Source organism: Osmia lignaria, unplaced genomic scaffold, assembly GCF_051020975.1.
Source record: "Osmia lignaria lignaria isolate PbOS001 unplaced genomic scaffold, iyOsmLign1 scaffold0005, whole genome shotgun sequence".
Classification (NCBI taxonomy): domain Eukaryota; kingdom Metazoa; phylum Arthropoda; class Insecta; order Hymenoptera; family Megachilidae; genus Osmia; species Osmia lignaria.
Window position 1 is genome coordinate 17,785,343 of NW_027478162.1, and position 15,376 is coordinate 17,800,718.

A 15,376-nucleotide genomic window follows, 5' to 3' on the forward strand; every position below is an offset into this window, starting at 1 on the left:
CAAGAAGAAGAAATATCTCGAAATATGTCCGTCAGGCCCCTTCCCTTGAGATAAATGTGCAAATATCTCGGAAACGAAGCGAGTTATGGCAAAATGTTAAGAGACCTTTTTTGTAGAGAATTAAGTTTCCTACTATTTATGTTCTATGATATTTTTTGATCAGATGCGTAGTTCTCGAGATATATCAAGATATTTAAAAGTTCCGAAGCCGCACCAACATAATAGAGATACAGAAACACCGTGGCCCCTTTCTTTGAGATAACTCTGCACTATTGCGAGCTGCAAATGCCACTTCCAGCTTAGCTGTGCAGAAGAAGAACAACAAGAAGAAGAGATATCTCGAAATATGTCCGTCAGGCCCCTTCCCTTGAGATATATCTGCAAATATCTCGGAAACGAAGCGAGCTATGGCAAAATGTTAAGAGACCTTTTTTGTAGAGAATTATGTTTCCTACTTTTTATGTTCTATGATATTTTTTGATCAGATGCGTAGTTCTCGAGATATATCAAGATATTTAAAAGTTCCGAAGCCGCACCAACATAATAGAGATACAGAAACACCGTGGCCCCTTTCTTTGAGATAACTCTGCACTATTGCGAGCTGCAAATGCCACTTCCAGCTTAGCTGTGCAGAAGAAGAACAACAAGAAGAAGAAATATCTCGAAATATGTCCGTCAGGCCCCTTCCCTTGAGATATATCTGCAAATATCTCGGAAACAAAGCGAGCTATGGCAAAATGTTAAGAGACCTTTTTTGTAGAGAATTATGTTTCCTACAATTTATGTTCTATGATATTTTTTGATCAGAAGCGTAGTTTTCGAGATATATCGAGATATTTAAAAGTTCCGAAGCCGCACCAACATAATAGAGATACAGAAACACCGTGGCCCCATTCTTTGAGATAACTCTGCACTATTGCGAGCTGCAAATGCCACTTCCAGCTTAGCTGTGCAGAAGAAGAACAACAAGAAGAAGAGATATCTCGAAATATGTCCGTCAGGCCCCTTCCCTTGAGATATATCTGCAAATATCTCGGAAACGAAGCGAGCTATGGCAAAATGTTAAGAGACCTTTTTTGTAGAGAATTATGTTTCCTACTTTTTATGTTCTATGATATTTTTTTATCAGATGCGTAGTTCTCGAGATATACCAAGATATTTAAAAGTTCCGAAGCCGCACCAACATAATAGAGATACAGAAACACCGTGGCCCCTTTCTTTGAGATAACTCTGCACTATTGCGAGCTGCAAATGCCACTTCCAGCTTAGCTGTGCAGAAGAAGAACAACAAGAAGAAGAGATATCTCGAAATATGTCCGTCAGGCCCCTTCCCTTGAGATATATCTGCAAATATCTCGGAAACGAAGCGAGCTATGGCAAAATGTTAAGAGACCTTTTTTGTAGAGAATTATGTTTCCTACTTTTTATGTTCTATGATATTTTTTGATCAGATGCGTAGTTCTCGAGATATATCAAGAAATTTAAAAGTTCCGAAGCCGCACCAACATAATAGAGATACAGAAACACCGTGGCCCCTTTCTTTGAGATAACTCTGCACTATTGCGAGCTGCAAATGCCACTTCCAGCTTAGCTGTGCAGAAGAAGAACAACAAGAAGAAGAAATATCTCGAAATATGTCCGTCAGGCCCCTTCCCTTGAGATATATCTGCAAATATCTCGGAAACGAAGCGAGCTATGGCAAAATGTTAAGAGACCTTTTTTGTAGAGAATTATGTTTCCTACAATTTATGTTCTATGATATTTTTTGATCAGAAGCGTAGTTTTCGAGATATATCGAGATATTTAAAAGTTCCGAAGCCGCACCAACATAATAGAGATACAGAAACACCGTGGCCCCTTTCTCTGAGATAACTCTGCACTATTGCGAGCTGCAAATGCCACTTCCAGCTTAGCTGTGCAGAAGAAGAACAACAAGAAGAAGAGATATCTGGAAATATGTCCATCAGGACCCTTCCCTTGAGATAAATCTGCAAATATCTCGGAAACCAAGCGAGCTATGGCAAAATCTTAAGAGACCTTTTTTGTAGACAATTATGTTTCCTACAATTTAGGTTCTATGATATTTTTTGATCAGAAGCGTAGTTTTCGAGATATATCGAGATATTTAAAAGTTCCGAAGCCGCACCAACATAATAGAGATACAGAAACACCGTGGCCCCTTTCTTTGAGATAACTCTGCACTAGTGCGAGCCGCAAATGCCACTTCCAGCTTAGCTGTGCAGAAGAAGAACAACAAGAAGAAGAAATATCTCGAAATATGTCCGTCAGGCCCCTTCCCTTGAGATAAATATGCAAATATCTCGGAAACGAAGCGAGCTATGGCAAAATGTTAAGAGACCTTTTTTGTAGAGAATTAAGTTTCCTACTTTTTATGTTCTATGATATTTTTTGATCAGATGCGTAGTTCTCGAGATATATCAAGATATTTAAAAGTTCCGAAGCCGCACCAACATAATAGAGATACAGAAACACCGTGGCCCCTTTCTTTGAGATAACTCCGCACCATTGCGAGCTGCAAATGCCACTTCCAGCTTAGCTGTGCAGAGCAAGAACAACAAGAAGAAGAAATATCTCGAAATATGTCGGTCAGGCCAGTTCCTTTGAGCTGAATCTGCAAATATCTCGGAAACGAAGCGAGCCATGGCAAAATGTTAAGAGACCTTTTTTGTAGAGAATTAAGTTTCCTACTTTTTATGTTCTATGATATTTTTTGATCAGACGCGTAGTTCTCGAGATATATCAAGATATTTAAAAGTTCCGAAGCCGCACCAACATAATAGAGATACAGAAACACCGTGGCCCCTTTCTTTGAGATAACTCTGCACTATTGCGAGCTGCAAATGCCACTTCCAGCTTAGCTGTGCAGAGGAAGAACAACAAGAAGAAGAAATATCTCGAAATATGTCCGTCAGGCCAGTTCCTTTGAGCTGAATCTGCAAATATCTCGGAAACGAAGCGAGCTATGGCAAAATGTTAAGAGACCTTTTTTGTAGAGAATTATGTTTCCTACTTTTTATGTTCTATGATATTTTTTGATCAGATGCGTAGTTCTCGAGATATATCAAGATATTTAAAAGTTCCGAAGCCGCACCAACATAATAGAGATACAGAAACACCGTGGCCCCTTTCTTTGAGATAACTCTGCACTATTGCGAGCTGCAAATGCCACTTCCAGCTTAGCTGTGCAGAAGAAGAACAACAAGAAGAAGAAATATCTCGAAATATGTCCGTCAGGCCCCTTCCCTTGAGATATATCTGCAAATATCTCGGAAACGAAGCGAGCTATGGCAAAATGTTAAGAGACTTTTTTGTAGAGAAATATGTTTCCTACAATTTATGTTCTATGATATTTTTTGATCAGAAGCGTAGTTTTCGAGATATATCGAGATATTTAAAAGTTCCGAAGCCGCACCAACATAATAGAGATACAGAAACACCGTGGCCCCTTTCTTTGAGATAACTCTGCACTATTGCGAGCTGCAAATGCCACTTCCAGCTTAGCTGTGCAGAAGAAGAACAACAAGAAGAAGAAATATCTCGAAATATGTCCGTCAGGCCCCTTCCCTTGAGATATATCTGCAAATATCTCGGAAACGAAGCGAGCTATGGCAAAATGTTAAGAGACCTTTTTTGTAGAGAATTATGTTTCCTACAATTTATGTTCTATGATATTTTTTGATCAGAAGCGTAGTTTTCGAGATATATCGAGATATTTAAAAGTTCCGAAGCCGCACCAACATAATAGAGATACAGAAACACCGTGGCCCCTTTCTTTGAGATAACTCTGCACTATTGCGAGCTGCAAATGCCACTTCCAGCTTAGCTGTGCAGAAGAAGAACAACAAGAAGAAGAGATATCTCGAAATATGTCCATCAGGACCCTTCCCTTGAGATAAATCTGCAAATATCTCGGAAACCAAGCGAGCTATGGCAAAATCTTAAGAGACCTTTTTTGTAGACAATTATGTTTCCTACAATTTACGTTCTATGATATTTTTTGATCAGAAGCGTAGTTTTCGAGATATATCGAGATATTTAAAAGTTCCGAAGCCGCACCAACATAATAGAGATACAGAAACACCGTGGCCCCTTTCTTTGAGATAACTCTGCACTAGTGCGAGCCGCAAATGCCACTTCCAGCTTAGCTGTGCAGAAGAAGAACAACAAGAAGAAGAAATATCTCGAAATATGTCCGTCAGGCCCCTTCCCTTGAGATAAATCTGCAAATATCTCGGAAATGAAGCGAGCTATGGCAAAATGTTAAGAGACGTTTTTTGTAGAGAATTAAGTTTCCTACTTTTTATGTTCTATGATATTTTTCGATCAGAGGCGTAGTTCTCGAGATATATCAAGATATTTAAAAGTTCCGAAGCCGCACCAACATAATAGAGATACAGAAACACCGTGGCCCCTTTCTTTGAGATAACTCTGCACGATTGCGAGCTGGAAATGCTACTTCCAGTTTAGCTGTGCAGAAGAAGAACAACAAGAAGAAGAAATATCTCGAAATATGTCCGTCAGACCCCTTCCCTTGAGATGAATCTGCAAATATCTCGGAAACGAAGCGAGCTATGGCAAAATGTTAAGAGACCTTTTTTGTAGAGAATAATGTTTCCTACAATTTACGTTCTATGATATTTTTTGATCCGAAGCGTAGTTTTCGAGATATATCGAGATATTTAAAAGTTCCGAAGCCGCACCAACATAATAGGGATACAGAAACACCGTGGCCCCTTTCTTTGAGGTAACTCTGCACTAGTGCGAGCCGCAAATGCCACTTCCAGCTTAGCTGTGCAGAAGAAGAACAACAAGAAGAAGAAATATCTCGAAATATGTCCGTCAGGCCCCTTCCCTTGAGATAAATGTGCAAATATCTCGGAAACGAAGCGAGCTATGGCAAAATGTTAAGAGACCTTTTTTGTAGAGAATTATGTTTCCTACTTTTTATGTTCTATGATATTTTTTGATCAGATGCGTAGTTCTCGAGATATATCAAGATATTTAAAAGTTCCGAAGCCGCACCAACATAATAGAGATACAGAAACACCGTGGCCCCTTTCTTTGAGATAACTCTGCACTATTGCGAGCTGCAAATGCCACTTCCAGCTTAGCTGTGCAGAAGAAGAACAACAAGAAGAAGAAATATCTCGAAATATGTCCGTCAGGCCCCTTCCCTTGAGATATATCTGCAAATATCTCGGAAACGAAGCGAGCTATGGCAAAATGTTAAGAGACTTTTTTGTAGAGAAATATGTTTCCTACAATTTATGTTCTATGATATTTTTTGATCAGAAGCGTAGTTTTCGAGATATATCGAGATATTTAAAAGTTCCGAAGCCGCACCAACATAATAGAGATACAGAAACACCGTGGCCCCTTTCTTTGAGATAACTCTGCACTATTGCGAGCTGCAAATGCCACTTCCAGCTTAGCTGTGCAGAAGAAGAACAACAAGAAGAAGAAATATCTCGAAATATGTCCGTCAGGCCCCTTCCCTTGAGATATATCTGCAAATATCTCGGAAACGAAGCGAGCTATGGCAAAATGTTAAGAGACCTTTTTTGTAGAGAATTATGTTTCCTACAATTTATGTTCTATGATATTTTTTGATCAGAAGCGTAGTTTTCGAGATATATCGAGATATTTAAAAGTTCCGAAGCCGCACCAACATAATAGAGATACAGAAACACCGTGGCCCCTTTCTTTGAGATAACACTGCACTATTGCGAGCTGCAAATGCCACTTCCAGCTTAGCTGTGCAGAAGAAGAACAACAAGAAGAAGAGATATCTCGAAATATGTCCATCAGGACCCTTCCCTTGAGATAAATCTGCAAATATCTCGGAAACCAAGCGAGCTATGGCAAAATCTTAAGAGACCTTTTTTGTAGACAATTATGTTTCCTACAATTTACGTTCTATGATATTTTTTGATCAGAAGCGTAGTTTTCGAGATATATCGAGATATTTAAAAGTTCCGAAGCCGCACCAACATAATAGAGATACAGAAACACCGTGGCCCCTTTCTTTGAGATAACTCTGCACTAGTGCGAGCCGCAAATGCCACTTCCAGCTTAGCTGTGCAGAAGAAGAACAACAAGAAGAAGAAATATCTCGAAATATGTCCGTCAGGCCCCTTCCCTTGAGATAAATCTGCAAATATCTCGGAAATGAAGCGAGCTATGGCAAAATGTTAAGAGACGTTTTTTGTAGAGAATTAAGTTTCCTACTTTTTATGTTCTATGATATTTTTCGATCAGAGGCGTAGTTCTCGAGATATATCAAGATATTTAAAAGTTCCGAAGCCGCACCAACATAATAGAGATACAGAAACACCGTGGCCCCTTTCTTTGAGATAACTCTGCACGATTGCGAGCTGGAAATGCTACTTCCAGTTTAGCTGTGCAGAAGAAGAACAACAAGAAGAAGAAATATCTCGAAATATGTCCGTCAGACCCCTTCCCTTGAGATGAATCTGCAAATATCTCGGAAACGAAGCGAGCTATGGCAAAATGTTAAGAGACCTTTTTTGTAGAGAATAATGTTTCCTACAATTTACGTTCTATGATATTTTTTGATCCGAAGCGTAGTTTTCGAGATATATCGAGATATTTAAAAGTTCCGAAGCCGCACCAACATAATAGGGATACAGAAACACCGTGGCCCCTTTCTTTGAGGTAACTCTGCACTAGTGCGAGCCGCAAATGCCACTTCCAGCTTAGCTGTGCAGAAGAAGAACAACAAGAAGAAGAAATATCTCGAAATATGTCCGTCAGGCCCCTTCCCTTGAGATAAATGTGCAAATATCTCGGAAACGAAGCGAGCTATGGCAAAATGTTAAGAGACCTTTTTTGTAGAGAATTAAGTTTCCTACTATTTATGTTCTATGATATTTTTTGATCAGATGCGTAGTTCTCGAGATATATCAAGATATTTAAAAGTTCCGAAGCCGCACCAACATAATAGAGATACAGAAACACCGTGGCCCCTTTCTTTGAGATAACTCTGCACTATTGCGAGCTGCAAATGCCACTTCCAGCTTAGCTGTGCAGAAGAAGAACAACAAGAAGAAGAGATATCTCGAAATATGTCCGTCAGGCCCCTTCCCTTGAGATATATCTGCAAATATCTCGGAAACGAAGCGAGCTATGGCAAAATGTTAAGAGACGTCTTTTGTAGAGAATTATGTTTCCTACAATTTATGTTCTATGATATTTTTTGATCCGAAGCGTAGTTTTCGAGATATATCAAGATATTTAAAAGTTCCGAAGCCGCACCAACATAATAGAGATACAGAAACACCGTGGCCCCTTTCTTTGAGATAACTCTGCACTATTGCGAGCTGCAAATGCCACTTCCAGCTTAGCTGTGCAGAAGAAGAACAACAAGAAGAAGAAATATCTCGAAATATGTCCGTCAGGCCCCTTCCCTTGAGATATATCTGCAAATATCTCGGAAACAAAGCGAGCTATGGCAAAATGTTAAGAGACCTTTTTTGTAGAGAATTATGTTTCCTACAATTTATGTTCTATGATATTTTTTGATCAGAAGCGTAGTTTTCGAGATATATCGAGATATTTAAAAGTTCCGAAGCCGCACCAACATAATAGAGATACAGAAACACCGTGGCCCCATTCTTTGAGATAACTCTGCACTATTGCGAGCTGCAAATGCCACTTCCAGCTTAGCTGTGCAGAAGAAGAACAACAAGAAGAAGAGATATCTCGAAATATGTCCGTCAGGCCCCTTCCCTTGAGATATATCTGCAAATATCTCGGAAACGAAGCGAGCTATGGCAAAATGTTAAGAGACCTTTTTTGTAGAGAATTATGTTTCCTACTTTTTATGTTCTATGATATTTTTTTATCAGATGCGTAGTTCTCGAGATATACCAAGATATTTAAAAGTTCCGAAGCCGCACCAACATAATAGAGATACAGAAACACCGTGGCCCCTTTCTTTGAGATAACTCTGCACTATTGCGAGCTGCAAATGCCACTTCCAGCTTAGCTGTGCAGAAGAAGAACAACAAGAAGAAGAGATATCTCGAAATATGTCCGTCAGGCCCCTTCCCTTGAGATATATCTGCAAATATCTCGGAAACGAAGCGAGCTATGGCAAAATGTTAAGAGACCTTTTTTGTAGAGAATTATGTTTCCTACTTTTTATGTTCTATGATATTTTTTGATCAGATGCGTAGTTCTCGAGATATATCAAGAAATTTAAAAGTTCCGAAGCCGCACCAACATAATAGAGATACAGAAACACCGTGGCCCCTTTCTTTGAGATAACTCTGCACTATTGCGAGCTGCAAATGCCACTTCCAGCTTAGCTGTGCAGAAGAAGAACAACAAGAAGAAGAAATATCTCGAAATATGTCCGTCAGGCCAGTTCCTTTGAGCTGAATCTGCAAATATCTCGGAAACGAAGCGAGCTATGGCAAAATGTTAAGAGACGTTTTTTATAGAGCATTATGTTTCCTACAATTTATGTTCTATGATATTTTTTGATCAGAAGCGTAGTTTTCGAGATATATCGAGATATTTAAAAGTTCCGAAGCCGCACCAACATAATAGAGATACAGAAACACCGTGGCCCCTTTCTTTGAGATAACTCTGCACTATTGCGAGCTGCAAATGCCACTTCCAGCTTAGCTGTGCAGAAGAAGAACAACAAGAAGAAGAGATATCTCGAAATATGTCCATCAGGACCCTTCCCTTGAGATAAATCTGCAAATATCTCGGAAACCAAGCGAGCTATGGCAAAATCTTAAGAGACCTTTTTTGTAGACAATTATGTTTCCTACAATTTAGGTTCTATGATATTTTTTGATCAGAAGCGTAGTTTTCGAGATATATCGAGATATTTAAAAGTTCCGAAGCCGCACCAACATAATAGAGATACAGAAACACCGTGGCCCCTTTCTTTGAGATAACTCTGCACTAGTGCGAGCCGCAAATGCCACTTCCAGCTTAGCTGTGCAGAAGAAGAACAACAAGAAGAAGAAATATCTCGAAATATGTCCGTCAGGCCCCTTCCCTTGAGATAAATATGCAAATATCTCGGAAACGAAGCGAGCTATGGCAAAATGTTAAGAGACCTTTTTTGTAGAGAATTAAGTTTCCTACTTTTTATGTTCTATGATATTTTTTGATCAGATGCGTAGTTCTCGAGATATATCAAGATATTTAAAAGTTCCGAAGCCGCACCAACATAATAGAGATACAGAAACACCGTGGCCCCTTTCTTTGAGATAACTCCGCACCATTGCGAGCTGCAAATGCCACTTCCAGCTTAGCTGTGCAGAGCAAGAACAACAAGAAGAAGAAATATCTCGAAATATGTCGGTCAGGCCAGTTCCTTTGAGCTGAATCTGCAAATATCTCGGAAACGAAGCGAGCCATGGCAAAATGTTAAGAGACCTTTTTTGTAGAGAATTAAGTTTCCTACTTTTTATGTTCTATGATATTTTTTGATCAGACGCGTAGTTCTCGAGATATATCAAGATATTTAAAAGTTCCGAAGCCGCACCAACATAATAGAGATACAGAAACACCGTGGCCCCTTTCTTTGAGATAACTCTGCACTATTGCGAGCTGCAAATGCCACTTCCAGCTTAGCTGTGCAGAGGAAGAACAACAAGAAGAAGAAATATCTCGAAATATGTCCGTCAGGCCAGTTCCTTTGAGCTGAATCTGCAAATATCTCGGAAACGAAGCGAGCTATGGCAAAATGTTAAGAGACCTTTTTTGTAGAGAATTATGTTTCCTACTTTTTATGTTCTATGATATTTTTTGATCAGATGCGTAGTTCTCGAGATATATCAAGATATTTAAAAGTTCCGAAGCCGCACCAACATAATAGAGATACAGAAACACCGTGGCCCCTTTCTTTGAGATAACTCTGCACTATTGCGAGCTGCAAATGCCACTTCCAGCTTAGCTGTGCAGAAGAAGAACAACAAGAAGAAGAAATATCTCGAAATATGTCCGTCAGGCCCCTTCCCTTGAGATATATCTGCAAATATCTCGGAAACGAAGCGAGCTATGGCAAAATGTTAAGAGACTTTTTTGTAGAGAAATATGTTTCCTACAATTTATGTTCTATGATATTTTTTGATCAGAAGCGTAGTTTTCGAGATATATCGAGATATTTAAAAGTTCCGAAGCCGCACCAACATAATAGAGATACAGAAACACCGTGGCCCCTTTCTTTGAGATAACTCTGCACTATTGCGAGCTGCAAATGCCACTTCCAGCTTAGCTGTGCAGAAGAAGAACAACAAGAAGAAGAAATATCTCGAAATATGTCCGTCAGGCCCCTTCCCTTGAGATATATCTGCAAATATCTCGGAAACGAAGCGAGCTATGGCAAAATGTTAAGAGACCTTTTTTGTAGAGAATTATGTTTCCTACAATTTATGTTCTATGATATTTTTTGATCAGAAGCGTAGTTTTCGAGATATATCGAGATATTTAAAAGTTCCGAAGCCGCACCAACATAATAGAGATACAGAAACACCGTGGCCCCTTTCTTTGAGATAACTCTGCACTATTGCGAGCTGCAAATGCCACTTCCAGCTTAGCTGTGCAGAAGAAGAACAACAAGAAGAAGAGATATCTCGAAATATGTCCATCAGGACCCTTCCCTTGAGATAAATCTGCAAATATCTCGGAAACCAAGCGAGCTATGGCAAAATCTTAAGAGACCTTTTTTGTAGACAATTATGTTTCCTACAATTTACGTTCTATGATATTTTTTGATCAGAAGCGTAGTTTTCGAGATATATCGAGATATTTAAAAGTTCCGAAGCCGCACCAACATAATAGAGATACAGAAACACCGTGGCCCCTTTCTTTGAGATAACTCTGCACTAGTGCGAGCCGCAAATGCCACTTCCAGCTTAGCTGTGCAGAAGAAGAACAACAAGAAGAAGAAATATCTCGAAATATGTCCGTCAGGCCCCTTCCCTTGAGATAAATCTGCAAATATCTCGGAAATGAAGCGAGCTATGGCAAAATGTTAAGAGACGTTTTTTGTAGAGAATTAAGTTTCCTACTTTTTATGTTCTATGATATTTTTCGATCAGAGGCGTAGTTCTCGAGATATATCAAGATATTTAAAAGTTCCGAAGCCGCACCAACATAATAGAGATACAGAAACACCGTGGCCCCTTTCTTTGAGATAACTCTGCACGATTGCGAGCTGGAAATGCTACTTCCAGTTTAGCTGTGCAGAAGAAGAACAACAAGAAGAAGAAATATCTCGAAATATGTCCGTCAGACCCCTTCCCTTGAGATGAATCTGCAAATATCTCGGAAACGAAGCGAGCTATGGCAAAATGTTAAGAGACCTTTTTTGTAGAGAATAATGTTTCCTACAATCTACGTTCTATGATATTTTTTGATCAGAAGCGTAGTTTTCGAGATATATCGAGATATTTAAAAGTTCCGAAGACGCACCAACATAATAGAGATACAGAAACACCGTGGCCCCTTTCTTTGAGATAACTGTGCACTAGTGCGAGCCGCAAATGCCACTTCCAGCTTAGCTGTGCAGAAGAAGAACAACAAGAAGAAGAAATATCTCGAAATATGTCCGTCAGGCCCCTTCCCTTGAGATATATCTGCAAATATCTCGGAAACGAAGTGAGCTATGGCAAAATGTTAAGAGACCGTTTTTGTAGAGAATTAAGTTTCCTACTTTTTATGTTCTATGATATTTTTTGATCAGACGCGTAGTTCACGAGATATATCAAGATATTTAAAAGTTCCGAAGCCGCACCAACATAATAGAGATACAGAAACACCGTGGCCCCTTTCTTTGAGATAACTCTGCACTATTGCGAGCTGTAAATGCCACTTCCAGCTTAGCTGTGCAGAAGAAGAACAACAAGAAGAAGAAATATCTCGAAATATGTCCGTCAGGCCCCTTCCCTTGAGATATATCTGCAAATATCTCGGAAACGAAGCGAGCTATGGCAAAATGTTAAGAGACCTTTTTTGTAGAGAATTATGTTTCCTACCATTTATGTTCTATGATATTTTTTGATCAGAAGCGTAGTTTTCGAGATATATCGAGATATTTAAAAGTTCCGAAGCCGCACCAACATAATAGAGATACAGAAACACCGTGGCCCCTTTCTTTGAGATAACTCTGCACTAGTGCGAGCCGCAAATGCCACTTCCAGCTTAGCTGTGCAGAAGAAGAACAACAAGAAGAAGAAATATCTCGAAATATGCCCGTCAGGCCCCTTCCATTGAGATAAATCTGCAAATATCTCGGAAACGAAGCGAGCTATGGCAAAATGTTAAGAGACCTTTTTTGTAGAGAATTAAGTTTCCTACTTTTTATGTTCTATGATATTTTTTGATCAGATGCGTAGTTCTCGAGATATATCAAGATATTTAAAAGTTCCGAAGCCGCACCAACATAATAGAGATACAGAAACACCGTGGCCCCTTTCTTTGAGATAACTCTGCACTACTGCGAGCTGCAAATGCCACTTCCAGCTTAGCTGTGCAGAAGAAGAACAACAAGAAGAAGAAATATCTCGAAATATGTCCGTCAGACCCCTTCCCTTGAGATAAATCTGCAAATATCTCGGAAACGAAGCGAGCTATGGCAAAATGTTAAGAGACCTTTTTTGTAGAGAATTAAGTTTCCTACTTTTTATGTTCTATGATATTTTTTGATCAGATGCGTAGTTCTCGAGATATATCCAGATATTTAAAAGTTCCGAAGCGGCACCAACATAATAGAGATACAGAAACACCGTGGCCCCTTTCTTTGAGGTAACTCTGCACTATTGCGAGCTGCAAATGCCACTTCCAGCTTAGCTGTGCAGAAGAAGAACAACAAGAAGAAGAAATATCTCGAAATATGTCCGTCAGGCCCCTTCCCTTGAGATAAATCTGCAAATATCTCGGAAACGACGCGAGCTATGGCAAAATGTTAAGAGACCTTTTTTGTAGAGAATTACGTTTCCTACAATTTATGTTCTATGATATTTTTTGATCAGAGCGTAGTTTTCGAGATATATCGAGATATTTAAAAGTTCCGAAGCCGCACCAACATAATAGAGATACAGAAACAGCGTGGCCCCTTTCTTTGGGATAACTCTGCACTATTGCGAGCTGGAAATGCCACTTCCAGTTTAGCTGTGCAGAAGAAGAACAACAAGAAGAAGAAATATCTCGAAATATGTCCGTCAGGACCCCTCCCTTGAGATAAATCAGCAAATATCTCGGAAACGAAGCGAGCTATTGCAAAACGTTAAGAGACCTTTTTTGTAGAGAATTAGGTTTCCTACTTTTTATGTTCTATGATGTTTTTTGATCAGATGCGTAGTTCTCGAGATATATCAAGATATTTAAAAGCTCCGAAGCTGCACCAACATAATAGAGGTACAGAAACACCGTGGCCCCTTTCTTTGAGATAACTCTGCACTAGTGCGAGCCGCAAATGCCACTTCCAGCTTAGCTGTGCAGAAGAAGAACAACAAGAAGAAGAAATATCTCGAAATATGTCCGTCAGGCCCCTTCCCTTGAGATAAATCTGCAAATATCTCGGAAACGAAGCGAGCTATGCCAAAATGTTAAGAGACCTTTTCTGTAGAGAATTAAGTTTTCAACTTTTTATGTTCCATGATATTTTTTGATCAGATGCGTAGTTCTCGAGATATATCAAGATATTTAAAAGTTCCGAAGCCGCACTAACATAATAGAGATACAGAAACACCGTGGCCCCTTTCTTTGATATAACTCTGCACTATTGCGAACTGCAAATGCCACTTCCAGCTTAGCTGTGCAGAAGAAGAACAACAAGAAGAAGAAATATCTCGAAATATGTCCGTCAGGCCCCTTCCCTTGAGATAAATCTGCAAATATCTCGGAAACGAAGTGAGCTATGGCAAAATGTTAAGAGACCTTTTCTGTAGAGAATTAAGTTTTCTACTTTTTATGTTCCATGATATTTTTTGATCAGATGCGTAGTTCTCGAGATATATCAAGATATTTAAAAGTCCTGAAGCTGCACCAACTTAATAGAGATACAGAAACACCGTGGCCCCTTTCTTTGAGATAACTCTGCACTAGTGCGAGCCGCAAATGCCACTTCCAGCTTAGCTGTGCAGAAGAAGAACAACAAGAAGAAGAAATATCTGGAAATATGTCCGTTAGGCCCCTTCCCTTGAGATAAATCTGCAAATATCTCGGAAACGAAGCGAGCTATGGCAAAATGTTAAGAGACCTTTTTTGTAGAGAATTATGTTTCCTACTTTTTATGTTCTATGATATTTTTTGATCAGACGCGTAGTTCTCGAGATATATCAAGATATTTAAAAGTTCCGAAGCCGCACCAACATAATAGAGATACAGAAACACCGTGGCCCCTTTCTTTGAGATATCTCTGCACTATTGCGAGCAGCAAATGCCACTTCCAGCTTAGCTGCGCAGAAGAAGAACAACAAGAAGAAGAAATATCTCGAAATATGTCCGTCAGGCCCCTTCCCTTGAGATAAATCTGCAAATATCTCGGAAACGAAGCGAGCTATGGCAAAATGTTAAGAGACCTTTTTTGTAGAGAATTAAGTTTCCTACTTTTTATGTTCTATGATATTTTTTGATCAGATGCGTAGTTCTCGAGATATACCAAGATATTTAAAAGTTCCGAAGCCGCACCAACATAATAGAGATACAGAAACACCGTGGCCCCTTTCTTTGAGATAACTCTGCACTATTGCGAGCTGGAAATGCCACTTCCAGTTTAGCTGTGCAGAAGAAGAACAACAAGAAGAAGAAATATCTCGAAATATGTCCATCAGGACCCTTCCCTTGAGATAAATCTGCAAATATCTCGGAAACCAAGCGAGCTATGGCAAAATCTTAAGAGACCTTTTTTGTAGACAATTATGTTTCCTACAATTTAGGTTCTATGATATTTTTTGATCAGAAGCGTAGTTTTCGAGATATATCGAGATATTTAAAAGTTCCGAAGCCGCACCAACATAATAGAGATACAGAAACACCGTGGCCCCTTTCTTTGAGATAACTCTGCACTAGTGCGAGCCGCAAATGCCACTTCCAGCTTAGCTGTGCAGAAGAAGAACAACAAGAAGAAGAAATATCTCGAAATATGTCCGTCAGGCCCCTTCCCTTGAGATAAATATGCAAATATCTCGGAAACGAAGCGAGCTATGGCAAAATGTTAAGAGACCTTTTTTGTAGAGAATTAAGTTTCCTACTTTTTATGTTCTATGATATTTTTTGATCAGATGCGTAGTTCTCGAGATATATCAAGACATTTAAAAGTTCCGAAGCCGCACCAACATAATAGAGATACAGAAACACCGTGGCC